We start from the raw sequence: 8,220 nt of genomic DNA, 5'->3' as shown, positions 1-8,220 counted from the left end.
TTTATTCATTCACAGGATATAGACATTGCTGGCAAGGCTAGCATGTATTGCTCATCTGTAATTGCTGTTGCGAAGGTGGTGGTGAGCCACTGCCTTGACTGCTGCAGCCCATGTGTGTAGGTACATCCACAAACATTCACTCCCTCCACAATGGCAGCAGTCTGTACCATCTACAAGATGCAAAGCAGCAAGGTTCCTTAGACAGCACCCTCCAAACCCGCAACCTCTACCACCTAGAAGGACAAGGGCAGCAAATCCATGGGAACACCACCACCTGCAAGTTCCCCTCCAAGTCACACACCATCCTGACTTGGAACTATATCACTGTTTCTTCACTGTCACTGGGTCAAAATCCTGGAACTCCCTTCCTACCCCACATGGACTGCAGCAGTTCAAGAAGGCAGCTCACCACCACCTTCTCAAGGGCAATTAGGGATGGGCAATAGATGCTGTCCTTGTCAGCGATGCTCATATCCCATGAACAAATAAAAAAAAAAAAAAAAATTGAAAAGACCCTTCTTCCTGCTCTCGGGTTCAAATTTGAATCTTCAGGAAGAGACCAGATCCTGAGCAGGGAATTTCTAACTGCCCACCTGCCCAGCTTTTGCATTCTTTCTTTGGAAAACTGAAGTATAGTTGCATCAAGGAAGGACACTCCACCCAGCACCACTCTCTGTCATCCTCTTTCTCTGACTCTAGCCTCTCAATTTCCCCTCTTTGACCGCAGTCTTTCTCTTTCTCACACAACCTTTCTCTGTCTCGCTCGTTCACCTCTTTTTTTTTGACCCTAGTCTTTCTTTCTTTATCACCTTTCTGAATTTTGAACTCATTCTGAATTTTACTTCAGAAAAGCTTTTGAAATTTGTCTTCGAGCTTTTCTTAAAATATATTTTTAAAAACTTTGCAGCTGAAGCTGCAAGAAGTTCAAGAAAGAATGTTTTTCAGAACAGCCGACCGAATGATACAGATGCAGACTCAGAAATTAGGCATCCGACACATGCTCAGACCATTTCAATGTTTTTTTGTTATTTTTTCATGGGATGTGAGTGCCACTGGCAAGGCCAGCATTTGTTGCCCATCCCTAATTGCCCTTGACAACTGAGTGACTTGCTATGTCATTACAGAGGACAGTTAAGAGTCATTCATGTTGCTGTGGGTCTGGAGTCACATGTAGGCTAGACCAGGTAAGTATGGCAGATTTCCTTCCCTCAAGGGCATTAGTGAACCAGATGAGTTTTCACGACAATCGAGGATAGTTTCATGGCACCATTACAGAGACTAGCTTTCAATTCCGGAGTTTTATTAATTAATTGAATTTTAAATTGCACTAGCTGGCGTGATGAAAATACCTCCGGGAGAGGCCCGCCACAGATCTCAAAGCTGGGAAGGCCCTGTTCTATATTGCCAGTGGCAGAGAGGCCTCGTGGCAGCCCCATGCCACTCGGCAATGGGAGCCCAATTTAATTATGTTAATTAATGTAAATAAATGAATTAATTACTGTCACACTCCCATCATCAGGCCCGGAGCGATATTGGTGCCAGTGGCTGGCACTCCCACACCTTCCGGAACACTGATTGGGAGGGAGGAGCAAATAGGTTTTTCAGTGTGGGGGTGGGGGGGGGGGGTGGTGCAGGAACAGCGTCAGAGTCATTTCATTGGTGAGTTTAAAGCTTATGAACTTTGCGGGGGGGGAAGGTCAGGTGCACAAGGTAAGTATTTTGTTGGGGAGGGTGAGGAATGAAATCTATGGTTGTTGGAGTGCAGGGGTGGGGGAGGGGCAAGATCAATTAATTTAATTTTAAAAAATCAATTCTCATTTAAATGTTACGATAGGGCTCAAAGCCTTTTTAAAAAAAATAGCGTCACGCCTGCGCAAAGGCAGCTGACGCCATTGCTGGGGATGGACCGCCCACCACCTCCATGTCATTTAAATGAGTTGCCACGTTTAATATTGCGGCGGTTCCGCGCTGTGCGTCCCACACGGGTGGACCACCATTGTTTCCGTCCACTGCCAATTACGGCGGCGGCGGCACCATAAATTTCAGCCCATTATATGTTAATGTCCCTTACCTTGGGTCCTGTGCATTTAAATTGCTAGCTTGGGATTTCTTGAAGGAGGTTCAAACATTTGCGAAATGAGAATATCAGTTTCATCGGTATTAGACTTTTAATGGGAAAAATCCTACAGTAACTATTAAAATACTAGCAGCCAAGATAGCCACTGCAATTTGCATCTGAAATACCAGGAGATTGAACTGCAGACGGAAGTCTGAGAAGCCCTGGACCCAGAACAATAGCTTGCTCTAAGTAATTGAACTACCGAGAGTTGCTTCATTAGCATAGCAGTCAAGGCCATCCTGACACATTGACTTTGAAAGAGCAAACCACTCCGAGTGTAAATATTGGCATCCTGGAAACTGTGGAGACAATTCTGAACCTTGTATCGCATTAAAAACAAAGGGTATTGAGAGAACCATGTGACCGTCTGTCCAACTCTGGAAAAACAGGGGTTTTATTACACTCACAGAAGACAAGGAGTAACTGAGACTGCAGCAGCAGGGAAAGCTGCATGCTTCCCTTTCTCCCTCGCCAGAAAATATTAAGTTTGAAAACCAACTGCGACTGTGGACCCTCCAAGCCTACAAACAACTTCAGCCAGCGACCAGGGGAAGAGAGCCAACTACAATTCTGCCTTCAAGAAAACTGAGCAAAGCAGGCCAACCACAAAGTACACTTTGACCAGTGAAGAGTTCAATAATACAGCTTCAACCGAGGATTACCGGATCATCCACTTCACAGACTGTGCATTTAAGTTCCATTTATTCGGGACTTTAATCCAACCACCAGATCTATTTTTCCCTCTGTAATCTATTTGTGCACGTGATACTTGTGTGTATGAATGTGTAGTGTATTTTTTTTTTAGTATTTTTAAATCGGGTTTAGAGTGTTAAGAAAGAGGTAAGTTCATGAACTTGTTTAAACTCAAGAAAACCTGTCCAATTGGTTCTTTCATGATCACAGTAAAGGTGAAAAGGTAAAACACTCACTGAGTTGATAAGCACAATCATTGTTTAAAAGGAATAAACCCTGTTGTGGTCAAATAAGAGGAAGGGCAAGAGGGGAGCCTGAGAACCCCCGCGCCCCCCCCCCCCCCCCACACCTCACCTGGCCACAACACCTGTCTCATGCAGCCAGTAAGGTTCAGGAGTTAAATCACTACAATATCAAAGTATGATGGATGGCACATTAACAAATCTCTCACACTCTCATTTCCCTCCAGAGGAACACACCTCCCTATTCTTCTTCCTGTATCTGCATGAATATTTCTGTGAAAAGCAAGAATTCAGAGAGCTATGAGACCATTGATAAAACTACACTTAGTTTCAAGATAAGATAAGCAGGCAGTTTGGAGTGTGTTGAAAGTTTGTAACAGTTTGAAGAATTGCAGTTAATATTGTAAACTGAAAGCGTAATGCTCAGAGTGACTTGTTAGTCTCATTCTCAATTTGCTAACACAATTGAGAATGCGGCATAATACCAGAGACATAGCAACTTCTCTTTTTCACTTTTTAATTTACATTAGGATTCATAAGATTGATACAGATGAGGAAGGCCATTTGTTCCTTTACAGGAAATTACAGGATTAAAGTGATATTCTACCACATAATTAGATTAGGCTCAATGATAGCACTCTTGTCTTTGAATCAGAAAGTGTGGGATCAAGATCCATTCCAGAGACTTGAGCACATAATCTAAGCCAACACTCCATTGCTATACAGATGGGATGCCATCTTCCAGATGAGACATTAAACTGAGGCCCAATCTGCCCTCTCAGGTGTACAAAAAAGATCCAATAGCACTATTTTGAAGAAGAGCACAGCAGTTCTCCTTGGTGTCCTGGCAAATATCTATCCCTCAACCCACATCATTAAAACAGATTATCTGGTTAATATCACATGGCTGTTTGTGGGACCTCGCTGTGCGCAAATTGGCTATAACATTCCCAACATTAAACAATAACACTTCATTAGCTGTAAAGTGCTTTGAGATGTCCTGTGGCATTAGATAAATGCAAACTTTTCTTTCTTTATAGTGGGCTTCACTGCCAAGCCTGATGCTTCATTTTCCAGCTGGCTGATACCTCTGAAGGAGTGCTGCATTGTTGGCGGTGTCAACCAACCTTTAGAATTATTTTTAAAATAATTTGGGGAAAGCCAATGCTGCAGGGATCTGAAGCATGTGTTAGCCTCTTTATTGCATATGCAAAGGAACAAATGCTTCGTTCAGGCATGGTAAAAGATGCCCCTCGTTTGTCTGTACATAATATGGTGGGCAGTGCCCTTCTCATCGGCAGCTTCCCGCCTGTCATTTTGGGGCCTTAGGAGGCCACATAACACCTGAAAAACGGGCGCTAAGCTGCCCAATTTAACCCCCAATTTGTCTCCACACAATGGGATACAAAGTCCATTGGTCATTGTACTTTAGAAATGACTGCTGGTAATTGTAATGGACAAACACCTAACACGTTTGCATGGCCTTCTTCTGTCTGCTATTTTAGCAGAGACAATAACCTGTTCATTTTAACACACGTTAAAATACTTGATAAAGGAATGGCACACAAACATGCTAAGCCTTTGTTTAATATCACCAACTGTAATTTCATGTCTTGGTGACTTCCCAAGACTATTAAGCATGTCCTTTCAGAACTGTGTTCACAATATTGCTAAACAAAGGAAATCTGTAAACTTATTGGGGGAAAAGTTGGATTGCTCCTGTTTTCAGGTGAGGAGTAGCAATTCACGATTACCCCTGCCCGGTCCCATTGAGGCAGGCAGAATGCAAATTTCATGCCGCCTCCTCATTTCAATGATTTCAGTGTGCAGCCCAGTGTGAAACGCGCTGCTGGCTGGCTATACTCTCAACAGGGGCCCCAGCAGTGTGCGTAGCTAGCACGTGTTACAGCTAGCCTGCACATTTTAAAGGCAGTCTGCCCTTCCTAAAAGGGAGCTGCACTGTCATTGTCCGGAAGCAGCTGCCAACTGTCTGTGGAGAAAGTGCCTACAAGAGGACATTTACTGATCATAACCCCTAGCCTTTGTGGAAAAATTCAAAAACCAGAAGGCCAGACTATTCCAATAGAGTTTCCCATTGTAACCTTATCACTTAAAGATTATGCACATTGTGGGGAAAAAATAATGCAATTGTGGATGCTTTGTATAGGATTTAACTTTGCTTTGAGTTAGCTGAGTGCTAAGATGGTACAAAGCAGAACTGTATTAGCTACAGGTAAAGAGTGAATGAGTATGAGTGTGAAAATGTGTTTTAAAATATTTTTCATCCCACTCTTTGTAATGAAATGCATTTGAAAATGATGAGGACTCATGTATTTTAGAATTATGGACACTCTTTTATTTGGGAAAAGTGAAAAGGATTCCATGGATTTTTTTCACTGGGGTCATTGAAAGCACACTGAGAGGTCTTGTTTGAAAACAACATTCACTGGAAGTCACCTGTCTTCAGATAAATACGCAGCAGGGGTTTTTTGATTTGGGGGAGATGTTTATGGAGAAGTGACAGGCCAAGATTTATAGGGGTCAGGAGACTTGATGCTTGAGATATTGTTTTTGGTTTTGCTTTGGACAGTGTGTTTGGGTGTGGACTGTTTTGAAGGCAGTTGGAGAAAACCAGCCAAGAGTGCAATCACCATCAGTACCGTCTTCCACCTCTTTAAGAACTTCCTGAGAAAGGAATAGATAAACTGATGCTGCACTTCTCCTGAACGGTCTGCCGGAAACTCTTGTTGCCACATTTCTCCTGGAAAGCCTGCTAAATTGATCCTCAATGTCGCCTAAAAAGAACTGCTCTAGAAAGATCCCAGTGACAGCCGTTTACGCATAGCTGGCACGCCAAACCAAAAAGGAACAACAGACATCTCTCCATATCTTCTCTTTTTTCTTCAAGAATTAGCAAGTATTTGGCCAAAGTATTCTTTTTTGCCTTTTTTTGTAACAGAGCTCTAAAGAGAACATCTCTATTTTTCGGTTAACCTGTGTGTGTGTGTGTGTCTAATGTAAAAGGGAACTTTCATATTTCAATCTGTGTGTTAATGCTTTGCTTCATTACTGGTTATATCTTGTTTTATAATAAACTGATAATTTTGTTGTTTATTAAAGAAACCTGGTTGGTGTATGTTATTCTGGGTTAAAGAGTACAGTATATGATTGATTGCATCAGTAACTGGGTAAACATCTAAATATATGTTGTGACCTGTGGAGAAGCGGAACTAGAAAAGTCAGTGCACTCCTCCCACCTTGACAGTAACAATATTAAAGATATCAAGGAATATGGGGATAGTGCCAGAAAATGGCATTGAGGTGGAAGATCAGCCATGATCTAGTTGAATGGAGGAACAGGTGTGAGGGGCCGAATGGCCTACTCCTGCTCCTACTTCCTATGTTCCTATGTTGGGAGTTCTCTGCTTACAGCTTTCCCTCTTCGTAGCCTGTGCTCCATGTTCCTGTGGTTTTGCAACCCGAGAGGGATTGCAACTACAGACCTCATAACTCTAGCCAGCTTTCTGTACACAAGGCTGAAAATGCCTTTGACCTCCCAGTCAGGATGCAGCAACACTCCCTTCAAAATCCACCAACTCTCCAAAACTCCCCCAAGAAAGTGCCACAGTAATTCCACACACAATGCAAGGCAAAAGTAAGCCAAAAGCACCTCACCTGCAGGTTGGATGTCTAGTCTTTTAAACGGCACTAGTGGGGGCGGTGTCTATCCTGCAGCTCAGCTGGGGGACTGACTAGAAGAGGGCATTAACTGGACCTGCATGATCCAAATGGGAAGACCGTGTGACAAATCAGCATTAGAAGCTGTTTGGCATCTTGATCTGCCCACTCTGCATGCTTCCACCGTGTGCATGGCACGTCCACGCTAGCGCACTGTCAGTCAGGGCAACCACGTGGGCTGTGTCAGAAGTGGCCAGAAACATCACATTTTTTCGATTCTGTAGCACTGGCACCAGCAGGCACTATGTTAGTACACAGTTACCAGAGAAATTCGTACCTCTATATATTTTATAGAGTCAGCAATTAATAACCAGGCAAATGGACAATAAACCTTAGATAAACAGAATCCTGCATTTTAAGCCAAAAAAAAAGCACTTTAATAAATGAGTGTGGTTGACTTAAGCCGCCTCCTATACTTATTCAATGAAGGCAATATCTCGGGTTAATCTCCAGTGCACAAACATTTTTGGGAGAGGGAGTAGGAGGTGTGTGTTAATTTTCCTCTTTTCCAGTGTTTCAGGTCTCATATACAAATCTCATTTCTAGATGGAGAGAGACGGAAAGTAACCTCCTAAACCCCTCCTAATGTTGTCTGTAATTGGGAGCCAGCAGAAGCCTAAGAGTAGTCTGGGGTAACTCACACTCCAAGTTTCATTTGGTCCCTTTGGAAGGTTCCTTGCTCCATCCAGCTCTGAAGCTCGTCTCAGTGGAACAGCTGAAATATCTGACTCATTGTGCAGGAGAATTGCTACCAGGAATGCTATGATCTGCCACTTTGCAGTGAATGCTTTAGAACATTAATGTGCTGTCTGTATATCCAAACCCTTAAAATGCTAGCCTGGTACCAGTCTCACTCACTCACTCACACACACACACACACACACACACATACACAAACACAATCTGGAACAAAGGGGCATCACTTTAAAAGTTAAAAGTGGAAATCTGGAACTCTCTCCCCCAAAATGCTGATGAAGGTTAAAGGAAAGAAAGTTTGGGGGGGTGGGGGGGGGGGGGGGGGGGGTGGTGGGGAAAGGTCGTGATCGGAAATTTACTTTTCTGGGGGCGGGGGGGTGGGGGATAGGACAAATAATAAGCAAATTATTCATTGGAGGGATGGGAGAGGAGATTGGAATTGTGAATAAAATTTTATTTTAGTTTATTGGAAAATTTGTCATTTAAAAAATGTAAATGTAACTGAAGGGCTTGAAGCCCTTTTAAAATGGCACCAGTGCCAGCGCGATGGTGCTGGACGCCGTTGCCGGGGACGGAGTGGCCGCCCCCTCTACATCTTCGGGGATGGGTGTTCTGCCTCCTCCATGTAAATGAACCACCATGCGAAATATCACGGCGGCTCCACGGCGCACATGCACCACGCCTCTTTTTAAGCTCGCTGCTGAGATCCGCCAGGAGCTTTAAAAATATGTC

Source organism: Heterodontus francisci, chromosome 23, assembly GCF_036365525.1.
Source record: "Heterodontus francisci isolate sHetFra1 chromosome 23, sHetFra1.hap1, whole genome shotgun sequence".
Classification (NCBI taxonomy): Eukaryota; Metazoa; Chordata; class Chondrichthyes; order Heterodontiformes; family Heterodontidae; genus Heterodontus; species Heterodontus francisci.
The sequence above is the reverse complement of the archived record's forward strand: the minus strand, read 5'-3'. Positions refer to the sequence as shown.